A 17235-nucleotide genomic window follows, 5' to 3' on the forward strand; every position below is an offset into this window, starting at 1 on the left:
ATATGTTATGAATACTATTGTATGTTAAGAGAGAAAAAAAAGTGAGGGTGGGTGTGTAAGTATAAATTATACCATATAAGTACTTATAAATAAATGTTAAAATTATAAATACATAATAAATTCCCCGTCTTAATTTGAGACTCATTTAATATATTTTTTTGAGTAAGTTTGAGGTTGATTAATATATTTTTATTTGGCGAATTACTAACATTCAGAGGCCTTTTTTTGGAATACTTACTACTCCTGTTAAGAATATACTACTAATACTATAAACTAAGTGACATTTGACATTAAGTTCGACAATTGTGAATCTAAACAAGCCAGGAACCCACTCAAACACACACAAAAAACTGTAACTCTTTTAACGTCACTTCCCGGAAGTAACTTGAGTAGAAACAACGAGGCAGCGGAGAGGTCCATTGTTACTTTGGACCCGTGTTACCTTAGACCCCGATCTCCCCTGCCTTTTATCCCAATATACCTACAGCATTTTTCCAATTCTCACCCCTTCGACTCCCACTTTAGGGCGCTGTCAATTGCCAAACTACCCGGGTTGTATTTTGGCGTTTTATTTGCTGGCGAATGATTTATTTCTCAAGAGGTCGCCCTTAATAAAGGTTATAAAACTACTTTATTTATATTATACACGACTCTATACATGTACTTAAAAGCTATAAGAAATATGTTAGTTCTAATGGTCGAGACCTAGAGCGAATATGAACAAATTACATACATACATAGTAATTACATCACATATGCCTATGGAAGATCGTAAGCCTTATAATCACCCAGACATCCATATTCTTCTTCATCGATGTTGAGATGTAAAAATAACTCTTTAGTGGAGAAACCTAGATTTTTTTAACAAATATTTTGAGAATTTAACAACCTAAAATGTTGAGATTTTTTTTTTTCAAAAACTTATTTTCAAGTACCAAATTACCATTTTCGATTACACCTGGCTATGTATATGTCGCTCACTCCTTTCAATAACGTCATATATTTATTTTTTTTAAATTGATTTTTCAGAAAATCTTTTTTAAAGTTTGAACATTTTACTAAACAACAGATCTTTTTAAGTAAAACTGAATGTTTTTTCTCCATTTGAAAAATATTTAGTGTATTTTAAAAAATAATTGAACGATACCTTTTCTTCAAAATTAAAAAAAACAACACTTTCTGCCCTGTAGCGGAGAAATATTAACAACATTTTGAGTGTGTCCAAATACTTGTTCACAAAATCTGGATCATCTCCAATTACAGGAGTTATGTGATAAGATCAATATTATTAATGGAAAATATATGAATTATTATCACAGATACAAGTATTTCTACATAGTATCTGATTAGAGAGAGCTCTTAGGGTAGCTAGTTTGTACCATAAGCGAGCAGTATTTTACTCGTACGTTCGGTATGTGCTCCGCCGAGGAGCTTTGGTCTTTAGATGCGGTGTGCGGTGTGCGGTGTTACCGCAAAGCTGCAATCAATCACTTCAGTTGCTACTGCAACTATCAATTTATCGCATCATGAGCAACAGTTATGCAAACATTGACAATCTCGTTGATAGTTCCCGGGACATTTAAGAGTATTATTTACAACATTTTGAGTGTGTCCAAATACTTGTCCACAAATCTGGATTATCTCCAATTATAGGAGTTATTTGTCGTTTTATTTTTTGTCAAAAAAATAACTCCTATAATTGGAGATGATCCAGATTTGTGAACATGTATATGGACACACTTAAAATGTTGTAAATAAATTAACTGGTCAAATAAGCTATAATAATAAAAATGAAAATGATATTTTCTGGCGTTTCTCATGTATGTGATTATAATCCAGGATTCGGACCTTACATACTAATATAAGAGTTTCTGCTTAGTAAAAAGCTTCTTTACTTCTCACCAATAGATGTCTCTAGTGAAGTTCAAGTGATTCAAGAACAAGGTTTCTAAATTGGTTCATATATATAGAACTTCCAAGAATTTGAGTAGTGTGGTTGTCAATAATGGGTAGAATTGGTGATTGTTACACGTGTGTAAAGTGATCACTTAAACCAGCCTATGACGGTCGTCAGCCCCTAATCTCTGTTGAGATGTCCAAAATAATATTCATAAGTTAGTTACCGAATACGGCAGCGGTATCGCTTGGTTACGAACAAAAAATAAAATTTCGGTTATAATGCTTATGAGAAATGTCGGTAAAATAATATTTATAATTAGATATAAAGACATGTTATTATCGCAAATATGTCGGTAGGTAGAACGCGATGCTAGTTAACCCTTTAGTGGGCAAATTTTATTCCCATAATTACTTCAAATTATTATTATTATTAACCATATCCGCTCCCTAGGTGGAGAATATGGAGTCCACAAACTGTCTCCAGGCTTTTCTGTCGGCTGCCAGCTCCCTTGCATCCTCCCAAGTCAGATCCGCGTCCCGAAGTTCTGACGAGAACTGCCGACGAATTGTCAGCAGTGGTCGTCCTGGGCGGCGCGAACCTGATGCCTTGTAAAAGAGGCAAGCTTGATTAAGGCTCTCAGGAGGCATGCGGAGTACATGGCCATGTACTTCAAATTACTTACGTGAATTTATTAACAAGCCATTTTATAATATGAATGTAAAAAAATATATTTAAAAAATACTCGTGGTAAAAAGATAATCGTGGCGGGAAGCATATATCCCACGGAACCATTTCAGACACCTAATTTTAGTCGGAATAAAAATCATCTTATTTTTTTATTTACTAATCATGCGTAAAAAACATATAAAATACACAATTAAAGTAGGTAAACATTAAATAAACAAAAAGGACAGAATATTTTTATATTTTTCCGTGGAAATTTTTGAAACATGGGTCCATGCAAAGCGACAACTCCTACCCGCTGCAAATATACGAGTATTTGGTACGTTTTTCGATTGCTTTGGTACTGCAGCCATGCACCGTCTATATGTAAGTGCCACCAAGTATTGGGAGATGCTGCCCAACCCCTGTTTGCTTGGAAATTAGCATTGAGACGGTCCATCACTCCGAATTTTCGTCAATCTGACACAAAAATCTCGACTATGTCCGCTCCGAGCGATGTACTATCGAAAACTGACCTTTAGTTGTAAAATATTTGATTGGAAAAGATTCCAGAATATGTCAGCAGTTGACATTAGTATAATCCAAGTGAAAACTTTTTTGTACCATTAGGTGGTAATACATCTTCCCAACGCCCACGAAAGGGTTAAATAATATCCTGAGGGCAATTTACGTTCCGGAGATCATTATTTGTTTAAAGTAATGATGATAATAATTACATTTGATTCGCGGTGATTTACTTCATGCCGTGTCAATCTCGGGTGACCTCGACTTGGTCAGCCATCCGCATCTGTGTCAGAGAGTATAGTTTCCGATTTACTAATCGTCAGCTCAGTGATTTGACCAACCAATGGGTCCATTCCGCAAAAACCATCGCTTTTGAACATAACGAAAAACAGAAGAACGAGCATAATTCGTTCCAGAATATTACTCGTTAAGTGATACATTTTTTTTGTTTCGTGTTTTGGAAGTCAGGGCTAACAAGTAAATGTCATGAAAAGTGCCTTTTCTCTGTAGCTCGTTATGCGAATTAACTAACTAACTAACTAACCATCACGCCGCTTCCCCGCAGGGGTAGACAGAGAGGATAGAACGCCACACCACTCTGTCCTTGCAAACATTCTTCGCCTCTCCCACGTTCATGCATCTCCTCATACATACCCACCGATTGTTTCGACTCTTAACCTGACCGCTTTCAAGTATTTGGCATACTTGATCGTGCCAAGTTTTTCTCGGTCTTCCTCTGCTCCTTTTTCGAATTACGTTCGCCTCATAAATTTGTTTTACCGTTCTTTCCTCAGTCATTCGTTCTACATATCCAAACCATCTTCATCATCAGCTTTCGCTGATAGGTTTTTATTTGCTATAACTGATTGCAGTGCACAATTCACTTTGTTCCCAGCATTCACTCTCCTTTCTATGTCTTGTTATGCGAATTACTCGTTATAAAAGGTTCTACAGGATATACCGTTACTTTTCGAATTTTTAGTATGCGTATTAGTAAATTATCCGCCTCCAAAGAGTAATGCACGCTCGGCTACCCCGGGAGGTCCCCGGGTTCGATTCCCAAGGAAGATTCAAATAAATATAAGTGATTTTTTCACTCTAATTATTCAATATTACCCTGGACTGATACCTGAGGCGGAAGGCTGATTACTTTTGAGTTTTCCCAAAATGCTGCTTGTTGCCGTTGGAACTGTCATTAAACATAACGGATCAGGTTCATATCAAATTTAACAAGTAACGTAGAAGTAATTACTATCGTCAATAATATTGACCGTGCCCGGGGGGCTTTATACGCAGTATTGTATTATGGTTTTAACAATCTTTACTAACAGTTTTGTACAATAGTATGAATACTCTTCGAATTGCGCAAATTAAATGTAGTAAATATCAAAAGCTTTAAATATTTATTTACAAGCTTGTCTTAGTCCGTGGTGTAGTGGCAAGCATCCAGTTCGATTACTAGGAAGGTCAAAATAAGTATTAATATTTTTAGTCGAATAATATTTTAATATTTTTTTTAATACTACCCTTTGCCACAAGATTTAGCAATTCGCCTTTAGGACATTACTAAGCAAGTTAAAACAGCATTTATTATATGCATAATAGTACCTTATGCACCATCGTGTGCGGATGAGGTCAGAAGAAGAAGAATTTATGTTTTTAATATTTATGTTAATGTCCGCCTGTTTAGTGTAATGGTCAGCACGCTCGGCTACCGTTCTGGAGGTCCCGGGTTCGATTCCCAGGGGGGTCAAATAAATAGTAGTGATTTTTTCACTGTAATATTTATTCAATATTACCCTGGACTGGTACCCGAAGTGGAGGGCTGATCACCTTTCCTTCGTGTGTAAACGATCAAGATAACACTGTGTTCATATGAAGCAGTGCCCTATGCACCATTGGGGTGCGGATAAGGGTTTTTATTATCATTATTAAATGTAGTCGAAATAGGAATATCACTACTTTTATGTATAAGTGATAAGACCATTGAATAATCAGTTCTGCAGATGAAATCGATACTGAGCAAAAACAAAAACTCAGTCCAAAAACCACTATTCTTTCAATTTGCTATTAATCAAACACCGCATCAATATAATGCAGTGATCTACGCACCGTCGAGTGTGCAGAACAGAGGAATTCATTAGGAAGGTACTAGGTAGGTAGGTAATTAGTTTTTTTTTCTTACAAAAGACTTTCCATATTTCACAATTGAGAAGAAGTACGAATTCATAATAAACTTTTTAAATCTTTTAAAAGTAAAAAAAATCATTATGAAAATCATAAATATGATTATATTATGTCACCTTACCTTGAGTTCAGAAAAATGCACGAAAAAAAAACGAGTTTAAATCTTGGTCAAATAAATACACCGGTTAACAAACAATCGAAACTTTAAACTACTCTTTAGAAATTATCACTATTGTGTCAACAACAATAACGCAATTGTGTATCACAAATTAAACCACAAAATACATGACTTTAAAAAATATACATCTATATATCACCACAAAACTTTAAAACTTAAATACAGTACGTTATTTAACAAAATTTTAAATAAAGTTAAGCACAAAATTTACCACAAGAAGGAACAAGGTTTACCGCTAACAAAAACACGCACGAACACTGTCAGATAGAGCGATGGTTTATTGTTTGAACGCGAAATAACATCGAAACAAGCGAAAATACTCAAAATTCTGCAATCGCGAGCGCACACAGGCCAGATATCAAATTATTATGACAGTTTGTACCCCATCGTGCCTATCGGAAGGAGTAAAACGATTTTTTTGTACTTTTGAATATCGAATGTCCGCAGGAGCGTGGGTGACGTGCGATCGCTAGCGGTTATCTGAACCAGCTGTTAGCGCGACCCTGGCGCCTCTGGCGGCGCAAACTGGAACTAAGGCAGGAACCTGCTCTATCGAAAGGCTCTATACGGGAGTTACGCCAATTTGAACCTTACGCAGGGACTTCTAGTGCACACGCCCACTTCTGACGTCCGCAGTGATCGCTGGAATTCGGGCGCGTATTGTGAGTCGAAAAACAATGCATTTTTAAGACGATATCACAATGAGAGAACCCGCAAATCTGTATCTGTTGTATTACAGTACAAGCAAGGGGAATTCCGGATTTCAGATTTAACATCTAACCTGCATTGGATCGACGACGTGTTGACTTGATCATCAGTTAATATAATAATGGCCAATTTATATAGCGCTTTTTTTCATGATATATCACCTCAAGGGCGCTTTACTATTACTACAGTAATTTTAACATTTAAAACGACATGACGATACTCGTAATGTTTATAAACGGTATTTATTGATTTGGCGTTTAATTGATTGAAATTCGTTTGATAATGCCCTAACAAGGCGAAACAATTGTCACAATATTAATTTTTTTATGTGTGTTAATAAAAAACAACTTAGTAGACTCAAAAATCTGTGTTTGATTTAAAATTAATTCATAAATATACATGTATAAACGCTAGCTGAACAGTTTAGCACCTCACTTTTTTTAGTTAGAAGAAACAAAAATCCACTTAATGATCTTTAAACAATAAAGGTAAATAAAAAGCAAGGTTAAATAATACATGCAACTCAAATTTTAAAAAAAGGACTTCGGATTATCGGATGTAGGATTGGAATATAACTCGTATTTGGTTAGATACGAAAGATGTTAGTACCTAAAGGGCTCAGGGTAGATATTACTGTTTAATAGGAAAAGAAATGAAGGAAGAAAAGTGGATATAATTTATAAAGAATAGAAAAATGAGAATTACAGCAATGGGTTCCGTAGACCTTTACGTTGGCAACTTAAATATTACGTAATCCGAATGTCCCCGAATGAGGTTAAAAGCAGTCAACAAGGAACATAAATAGTATGTACCTAATACTGTTTATACATTGAAATGTTTTTATTTTTACAAAACCTTAAAATAAAACTGAGCGTGGTCATTAAAAATAGGGTGATAAAAATGTAACAATTGGCGAACATATCACTTCTTGGACTAAAATGGACTTCGTGGACCAACATAACATTTCTTGGACCATGATAAAAATTCCTGTCCCAAAATTACTCTTTTTGGACCAAGATTAATTTTTAAACCAAGATAACGTATTATGAACCAGGATATATAAAGGAAGATCATCCATTTATTACACTTTATGACATTCAATGAAAATATATCATTTCATCTTCTCAAACATGAAGAATTAAAGCTCGATGACAGGATAAAAATGTCCTGGAAAGTATTTTGCTGTGTTACATATCAATCGTTTTAATTATTCGAATATAAAGCCGGTTATCATATTATAATAAGCTTCGTAGATTTTTTAATGGAAAAAATTATTCATATCATCGAAAAATAGGTACATAGCAAAATAAATGCAAACTTTTAATGAATCGTAACTGACATCCTAATTGACTCATTCCGTTTTCATATCAGTTAATCCAGTTCCTACCCACATTCTTAAAATATTATTCTTCATCTTCAAACCCTCATCTGCACCCGATCGCGCATAGGGCACTACATCATATAAACTCAGAGTTATCTTGATCGTTAGCACAAGAAGGAAAGGTGACCAGCCCTCCGCTTCAGATAACAGTCCATGGTTATATTGAATTAATAATAGAGTGAAAAATCACTTGTATTTATTTGACCCAACCCTGGGATTCGAACCCGGGACCTCCAGTACTGTAGCCAAGCGTGCTTACATAATATATAATTTAAATGTAACTTTGTTTTAAAATCACTATAAATATTTTTTTAAACTTAATTATAATGTCTACCGGTTTTGAAGCTTACAGCTTCTTTATCAAGACTGATTAAAACTTGTATTAATCAGTCTTGATAAAGAAGCGGTTAGCTTCGAAACCGGTAGACATTATATTTAAGTTATAATAAAATATTTATAGTGATTTTAAAACAAAGTTACATTTTAATTATAAAATGGAAAATCACAAAGTAAGTGCTTAAAATATAAATTATAAACTTTATTACATTCGATGAAAAAATATAATTTCATATTCTCACACATGAAAAATTAAAGCTGAATAGTTGGTTACGTAAAAAATTAATCGTTCAACTCGTTTTAATTATTCGCCTAAGTTTCCTAGATTTAGTGATGGAAAAATTATTACTTTCATCGAAAAGTAGGTAGGTTTAAAGGTAGCAAAATCAAAGCAACTTTTAATGACTTTTAATAAACCATAACTGACAAGCTAATTGACTTATTCCATTTCCATATAACTTTATTCAGTCCCTACCCACATACACAATATTGTATGGTATTATGATACTATGATAATATTAGTCTAAAAATAATATATCGATTTCACTGGAATAAAGCGTTGCTTTGTGTTGCAATTCGTGACATAATGCGGTTACAATTTGTATGCATTTCAATTTCCTTTGTTATTTTAAATTAGATAACGCATAAAAATAAGTACGTGGATGGGGAAAGGCGGGTAGATCCGGACAGCAGGTAATTCCGGACGGTGATATTACTTTACAAACGAAACCAAATTAAGACTTTTGGACAAAAACAACTAAAATGCAATATTTTTTACCTTCCTTTTCTACAATAGCATACAACTGAAAACGTAATATTTGTTAAAAATCGGATATCCCTCAAATCAGGTGTGAAAACAATTTTTTCAATACTGTTCATTTTTGCTTTATCCTGTACAAAATTTATAAATATTTGAGACCAAACGGGTAAAGAAGTGTATTTTTTTATTGAAATTTTTACTATAAAAAAACAGGAAATATTTCAAACGGATCAAAACTTTCGAATAATACTGGATTCAATACTACACACGTCAAATTTTAGCACGCGATGTATGCACGGAGTATATATTCATAAAACACTACTTGTAATGACTGCTTCATTTGTCCAGCCATTTTTTTCTAAAATATCCTTTGATTAATGAAAGTTTGTCCGGGGCTACCCAAAATATTTCCTGCTCAGGAAAAGCTTCTCTTTGAATCCAATCTATTTAAAAACAAATAGAAATTCTGCAATGTATTCCAATGTCAATGTTGAAAATATAAATAATCGTTTATATATCTATTTTGTATGGAGAAAAAAAAATGTGTCCAGGGCTACATGACCTTCCCTACTGATTTTAATATCTTCGAGATATACGAGCCATTTGTTCCGCATAATAAACATTTTATTCATAATATATTCGATATAAATCACTGAAATTTGTTTCATTTGGTTTTATACGTCACGGTTTTTTTTCTCTAGATTTGTTATGTATAATACTTACATATACAGTGAAACCTCTATCTATCGTTCCTCGAATAATCGTTTCCCGGATGTGTCGTTTATTTCTTCTACCCCAAATTAATTTCATACAAAAATAGATCGCGTCGATCGTTTCTATCCACCATTTTACCGCATTCATCGTTTGAATTATACTTCATATTTGATATAATTTGTCTGTTTTTTTTCATTCTTTTAAATTTTCTCAATTTTGTTACATTCCATGACAATATTCCTTTGTGTGGGATACAGACTATCGAAAGCGTGTGTGATGGATACAGCAGAGGTCTGAAGATCTTTGGGTTCTGTTCAACTTCGTATTTGTTTTGTTTAATAAATACATTTTGTCCGCCTCCGTAGTGTAATGGTCAGCATGCTCGGCCACCGTTCTGGAGGTCCCGGGTTCGATTCCCAAGGGGGGTAAAATGAATATTAGTGATTTTTTCACTGTCATATTTATTCAATATTACCCTGGACTGGTACCCGAAGCGGAGGGCTAATCACCTTTCATTCATGTGTAAACGATCAAGATAACACTGCGTTTATATGACGCAGTGCCCTATGCACCATTGGAGTGCGGATAAGGGTTTTATTATTAACATCTGAAACTTGTATTCTTAAAATTTTAACCTACCATTGGTTATGCAGACGGACGGTATTTTTACTCGATCGTTTGTCCTTGTGTATTGACTTCTTTATCCCGCATTCATTGTTTTCCCGCATTCATAGTTGATTTCACTAGGTCCCTTTAAAAACGATAGATAGAGGTTTCACTGTATACATTTTCGCAACGAAACGACGATTTATCTCACTAATTTGAAAGCAGCTGCGATATGTATACAACGCTTTTAAATCCGAATTTTTCGACAGGACTTCGCTTGTACAAGACTGAATGGCTGATCGCTTAAAAAGCCATTAGTATTCTTCGGAATTTCTTTTCCGGCCCTACGGGTACTGTACTCTAGCAAACTTATTACCAAAACCTGATATCTGGATCAATACTTGACGAGAATCTCGGCAAAAATCAGACAAAAACTCGCGTAGAAAGACAGGATCAACCGTCAGCCGTCAACGGTTTTCGTGAAATACTACTTGATTTTTCTCAAATTCTCTCTAACCATTCATTGCTTTAAATAAGTAAGATTGAGTGCATTGTTGCCTTACTTTGTTTTTTAGACATTTCCATTTAAAAAAGGATGGTTTCCTTAAAATATCTCTTTTTCTGAACATTTTGAAAATGTGACATCATATGTCTCATCATATGTCATCTTACATCATATGTCATCATATGGAGGTCTTCCCCAAAACGTGATATTTCCATTTTAATTGATTTTAAGTAATCAGGAATTCTAGCTTGAAAAATTGATGCCTCCGTGGTGTAATGGTCAGCATGTAATGGTCAGCATAGCTACCGTGCTGGAGGTCCCGGGTTCGATTGCCAGGGGGGGAGGTGAAAATAAATATTAGTGATTTAACACTGTAATATTTATTTAATATTACCCTGGACTGGTTCCTGAAGCGCAAGAGTGATCACCTTGCCTTCATGTAAGTAATGATCAAGATAACACTGCGTCAATTTGATGCAGTGCCCTATGCACCATTAGGTGCGGATAAGGGTTATAAATAAATGAAATTGATACGTTTTGGTGCGATTTAATGATTTCATATTGTTTTAACACAGGATCGGTCACGTTTTGTCACAACTTTAATTAAGATTTCAATAGAATACAGTAAACATAACAGATTTGCATTTAAAGGATTTTTTGTGAAATATTGGAAATGTAACTTTGTGGTGTGGACCTCCACATAAAATAACATCAATTATATGTTATAACTACAAATAATTGACGTTTTTAAAAACCGGGGACATCAAGCTTCGTAGCCAAGCGTTCTAACCACTACACCACGGAATTTCTTAACACTAAACGATATTAAATATTCTGCATTTCACCGAGGCAGTTCTGTAAAATACTACGCTGTGTGATGTGGCTCGCAATGGAAATTCACTTTAGTCACGTATATTTTTAAAGCATTCGTCCTCGCAACAAAAAAACTTTCCATTTGGCTTTCGTGCGCCTAATTTACTTATTTCACCGAGCTTAGAATATACAACATGGCGATGTTGCAGACTTGGCGCCAACATCCTCCCTAATTTAATGTCAAAATTTAAATTTGTATGAAAAAGGAACATGGCAGCGCAGGAAAGCGCGGGAAAGATTGATGAGTCGTCCGTTGGCGGGAAAATGGTAGATTTTTTTGGAGAAGACTACTAAAGTGATCCGCTTCAATATTTCGTATTAAAAAGTTTTTAAAAACATCATAAGTGCTTTAGTCATTACATTTATTCACAATCTCAAGGAGCTAACTAATATTTTTGTATTTGGCAGTGTCCGATTTACACAAGTTAGTATGAGTACGGGAATGCAATTCCAAGTGCCCTAATCATATATGCTATTATCATTTTCCTTTCAAATGTTCCTCCATTATTTTATTTCCCATAAAGCAGTATTGTTATTCATCCTAAGGAAACCTCTTTGAAGAAAAGTTTTTCTTGGACGACCATGTACGGCCATATTCCTTGATAGGTTTAATAAGAGCTTTTATCTACATAACAAGGATTTAGTCAATCACTTTTTACAGTGTTCTCATGCACTCCAAAGATAAACTTGTGCAGGTAATTACTACTCTTTAGTATTGTTCCTTATCGTCATTGACTTTGATTTTAGCTTGTGCCGAAAAAGTCTAGTTTACTTACGCAAGGCAATAAAAATTTAATGAATAAGTAATTATGCGATAAAAATACATATTTACAAGTGTTATTTTACCTTGTTTTTCATGAAAATATCTCCAAAACTGTAGTTGCCACAAAAAGATAACGATTTATCCATATAATGTAAATAATTTTAAGGTTACCGCTAGATTATGGTTTCCTTTGTTTCTACGACTTCGGTATTTTGAAACGAGTCTTTGTTTTTTTTGTTTGTAGGAAGTTAATTTACAAAAGTATACTGAAAAATAGGGATAAAATAGTGATCGACAGTCATTATTGAATGCCAAAGGCATTAAAAATAAAATCCAAGAAGGAAACACGTTATTTTTTCACTGTGCTGCTTGATCTGATTTTGATATTGCAAGTACAATGTGTACAACACTGTTTTGGTTTTACTGAAATATTATTTTAAAGGAAAAGAGCCAGTCTCCCAACTCCTATGCCCATGTATCATAAATTGGAAGTCAAAGTCAAGATTTTAGGACTCTAACCCTGTTGTGTAACGGTTTTCCTGTGTTGACCCTAAGGACATAACTTTTTGACCTGCAAGATTTATCGTTGTTTGCCCTGCAGGCTTCTTCTTTTGAGCCAAAAGTCCAACGAAGAAATTCTCATATCTAGTTATTTATGACATTAAATTTAATGCTGTACTATTTATATTTCAAAAAATAATTATAAAAGCTCAAGTGCATCCGGGTGTAACGCAAGTAAGATTATTTTATAAGATAAGTTCCAACAGTTCAACTTTATTATGTAGCTTAGTAAAGAATCAAGATAATTTGTATTGCCATTTTATATTTGGTAATCAACTGTCGTATCCGCTTCACATTTTATTAACCCTAAAATAACATTGAATTTCTTGTTTAAATCAAAACATTATAATTACATATCTATCTATTAGAATAAAAATAAATATGTTTTATTTTTCACTCGGGGCAATATCTAGTTTAATACAATACACATAAAAATACATAATTAGATTCTTTTCGTAGAAATTTAAATGTATTTTATGAAGAGTGTTTATTATAAAAACAATAATTTGATATAATTGTATTGTGAAAAAATTTAAAAGAAAAGGATCGATTGGCTTGTGGTTGGTTTTTAATATTTATTTATTTGTCAGTAAAAAGGTGAAAATATATTATGTTTTGTATTGATATCTCAACATGGATGGAGTCTATTTGAGGTGGGAATATGAATCATCGTCAGGGACATCATTACTAATAAGTTTTTCTTTCTAGCAGGAACTTTCATGAGAATTGAAATTTTGATATAAATAACTTCATCAAACCCAGCATTTGTGAATAAAAATTTAGGCAAATTCAAAACATCGATAGGTGATTTAGGATTCAAACATCAATTAAGAATGGTGTGTTGTGATGGTTTGGACAAATTGAACGAATGAGCGAGGAATGAACGGTAAACAAATATACCATATAAGGCGAACGTATTTCGAAATAGAAAAGAGGAAGACCCAGGAAAACTTGGCGTGTTCAAGTTTTTCAAATATCCTACTTGAAAGTGGTCAGGTCTGGAGACGAAATGATCGACGTGTTGTAATGAGAGATGCACGAATGTGAAAGAGGCGAATTGGCCTACGTGATGAAGCGGTGTGGTAGATAATTAGTATATTAAATGCTCTCATTTTGTATCCACTTGAAGGAGAGTGCTGTATATTTTAAATTTCAAGTATTCACTTGAAATATAACATAAATAACACTCTTTTTATCATTCATCGTTTACTTTCTGTAAAACTATTTTGAAAACTTTTTAAAGTGGTATTATACAAAGAGAACTATAAAGACAGTGATATATTACCATACTACAGTATTAATAATATTTTTTAAAATGCAAAACATGTAAAATATACCCCTAATAGTCACTGAAGTGTTGACTTTAAAACACTTTCATCCTAAATTACATAACTGTTTAGTCACTCCGAGAAATGTGTGACCTCCGCGGCTGAGTGTTGTGACTTGAGAATTCCGTGGGCCAAGGGGGGAAGGGGTGCGGTGCGGGGCATGCGCTGCGCCACTGAAATCGCGAAATGGTCGGGAATCTCAAAATTCCGTGCATATTTCATCTCCAGTCTGGATGTCTGAATTTTTCAGCATCCTTTTCAGCCCCCGACTATATGCTGAAAGATTTTAAGTGCCTGATAGTATACCTTATTAACTTATAGTGGCGTAAAACACGTGTCTTTATCAAATAAACGGGCTGCGAAGGAAGATGAGATACGAAAAGGTGGAAAGAATTCGCTGTTTAAATCTAGAGTTTGTTTTTTTTCTGCGTTGCTTCTTTTCACAAAGTATTTTTTTTTCGCAAATTAAAGGTATTTCATAAAAAAAACTAACCAACCATCTCGCCGCTTCCCCGCAGGGGTAGGAGGAGAGAATAGAACGCTATACCACTCTGTCTTTGCAAACATTCTTCGCCTCTTCAACGTTCATGCATATCCTCATACATACCCGCCGATTGTTTTGACTCCTAACCGGATCACTTTCAACTATTTGGCATATCTGATCATGCCTTCCTATGCTCCTTTTTCCATTTACATACGCCTCATAAATTTGTTTTACCATTCTTTCCTCACCCATTCGTTCTACATGTCCTAACCATCTCAACACACTTTTTTTAATTTTATCGATAATGCTTATCTCAGCTTTGCATTCCTTCCTTATTTCACTATTCAATATAAAAACAAAACTTATTAACAACATTTTGAGTGTGTCCAAATACTTGTTAACAAATCTGGATTATCTCCAATGTAGTAAATAAATTAACTGGCCAAATTGTAAACTAAAATATATTGATAATCATGTTTTCAAGAGTTTCTGACGTAACTCACATACAAATGGAAAGAGTCTCTGCTTAATAAAAGCTTTCCTCAGACCACAATAGATGACTTTTGTGAATTTACGCATACTGTGTTACGACTGTGATCAATATAAGTTGAAGTTTCAAGAATTTCAGTAGCGTAGTTGACATCATGGGTAGAAATGGTGAATGTTACTCATGTGTAAAGTGATCACTTAACCAAGCCTATGTAAGCCCTGTATATGCCTCAATTTCCATATTCTTCTTCATCTATGTTGAGATGTCAAAAAAATAATACAAAACTTATTTTTTAATATAAAGGTATAAATCCTTAAGATCGTTTCATGTTTTTAATTATGTACACCATTAAACATATTTTATGTGCATATATTTCCATATCTTTATATAAATGATTATAATTGACAGTTTATATGGTATGTTCACAATTCTAGTTGACATGTCAAGATTGTCTACTTAGCGTAGTCTTGGAATATCTGAATATATTTATTTTGTTTTTACAGATTTTTCTTTTGTTACAGATAATTATATCCGTCCGGACAAAAAGCTTTGATTTAACTTATTACGAGACAAATTAGTAGTTATATTAACTTATGTCCATTTTAATTTTTTTTAAATAATAATTAAACCCTTATCCACACCCCAATGGTGCATAGGGCACTGTGTCATATAAACGCAGTGTTATCTTGATCGTTTACACATGGAGGAAAGGTGATCAGCCCTCCGCTTCAGGTACCAGTCCATGGTAATATTGAATAAATATTACAGTGAAAAAAATCACTTATATTTATTTTACCCCCCTTAGGAATCGAACCCGGGACCTCCAGAATGGTAGACGAGCGTGCTGACCATTACACTACGGAGGCGGACCGTCCATTTGATGTAAATGACATTTTTATATAAATATATCTATCGTGCAATTTGTTTACAAAACAATCGCTTTAATTTCAATAATCAAAATTTACTTTTGTTTACTATTATATAAATATTTATGTAAAGATGTATTCTGATTCACCTCTAGCTGTTAGCGCTAAGAAAACATTAATTCCATTCAATTCTTGACGATTTGTTTTCAAGCCTTTTCACGTAACTAATTTTTATAGTTATGTTTTTTTTAAAGTTTTATATTTTATTATTTAACTGATGCAAATATTTGCATAATTGACAGGTATGTGGAATAATTGCATAAAACAATAATCAATTCGGTGAAAAATATTGCAATTTTCTATAATTTACGTTTTTCACTTCGATGATGTTGAAAGACGATAAGAAATCCAAATTTTCTACCTCTATCACTTTTTGTTTTTATTTTCAAAGTCAATTTACTCTGAAGAATGTCATTTATCTTCGCCAATTTAATTAAATTTACATAATTTTCTGACACATTTACTTTCAAATTTATTACTTTTTAAATATTTGTTTTATACCATCTGAAATTTAATGATACCTCATTTAAATTCAGATAATTTATCTTGGTTAATTTCAATCATAAATATAAATTTAGCAATATTCATATTATATAATAAAGGTGTCTCGACTGAGATGACTCATGATGAAAGATGAAAGATGAAAGTCTGAGCATTCCAAAGCTCACGACCTGGCATTTGGTTCGTGTTAAGTGAATCCTTTTTATAATTGTGTACGTTGACCATTCTACCTTTTATTATACATTGCATTTATTTTTGAACCATACTTAACACACATACATGCACTATTGTATGATGTTTTTCGCATTTTAGCTATAATTTTGTTTATCTGGAATTTCGCCAGATGGCGCTGTCATCAGTTGAGAATTTGTGAAGTTCTTCAATAGGACGCAGGTGAAACTTATTCAGAATCAGTTAACTTTTTTTTAAATAAAGAGATTTACATAACATATCAATTTTATATGCTTTTCATTGGACTCGTTATTTATTAAACAATTTTATTTTTTAAACTTCATGTACAGAAAAGGAATTAGTACTTGGGCGGGCTTATTGCTAAAACGCAGTATCTTCCAACCAACTAAAAACTGACTAGTGATATTGGTCAAAACGTTTGATACCATATATAGCTGTTTGCAATCAGAGGGATGATAGTAGGTACTTGATAATTAAAAAAAAAACATTAATTTCAAATTGATTATAGTAAGAAAGGCAAAGGAAAAAGGGAGTTTAGGGAAGGAGGTAGAGGGAAAAACTAAGGGAGGAGGTTTGATGGACAGTTAGGATTCGAATGATATATAATAATGTCTCAGAGGTTTCTTAAAAGTTATATGAGTTATTAATTTTAAT

General features: G+C 33.6%; 1 protein-coding gene across 6 annotated transcripts in view; it reads right to left on the bottom strand.

Annotated features, from left to right (window-relative positions):
- Positions 1-17235, bottom strand: part of LOC148311093 (tyrosine-protein phosphatase non-receptor type 13-like) — a 325348-nt gene that overhangs the window by 292515 nt on the left and 15598 nt on the right. The window contains exon 1 of one of the 6 annotated variants that reach the window (XM_088257295.1): positions 5397-5940. The exons of the other annotated variants lie outside the window; for them this stretch is intronic. The gene's annotated coding sequence lies outside the window, so the exon portion shown is untranslated. Of the gene's footprint in view, positions 1-5396; positions 5941-17235 lie in introns of those variants that run through there. 6 annotated transcript variants of the gene reach the window in all.

Source organism: Brachycentrus maculatus, unplaced genomic scaffold (genome assembly GCF_059751285.1).
Source record: "Brachycentrus maculatus isolate JH-2025_06_01 unplaced genomic scaffold, ASM5975128v1 h1tg000077l, whole genome shotgun sequence".
NCBI lineage: Eukaryota > Metazoa > Arthropoda > Insecta > Trichoptera > Brachycentridae > Brachycentrus > Brachycentrus maculatus.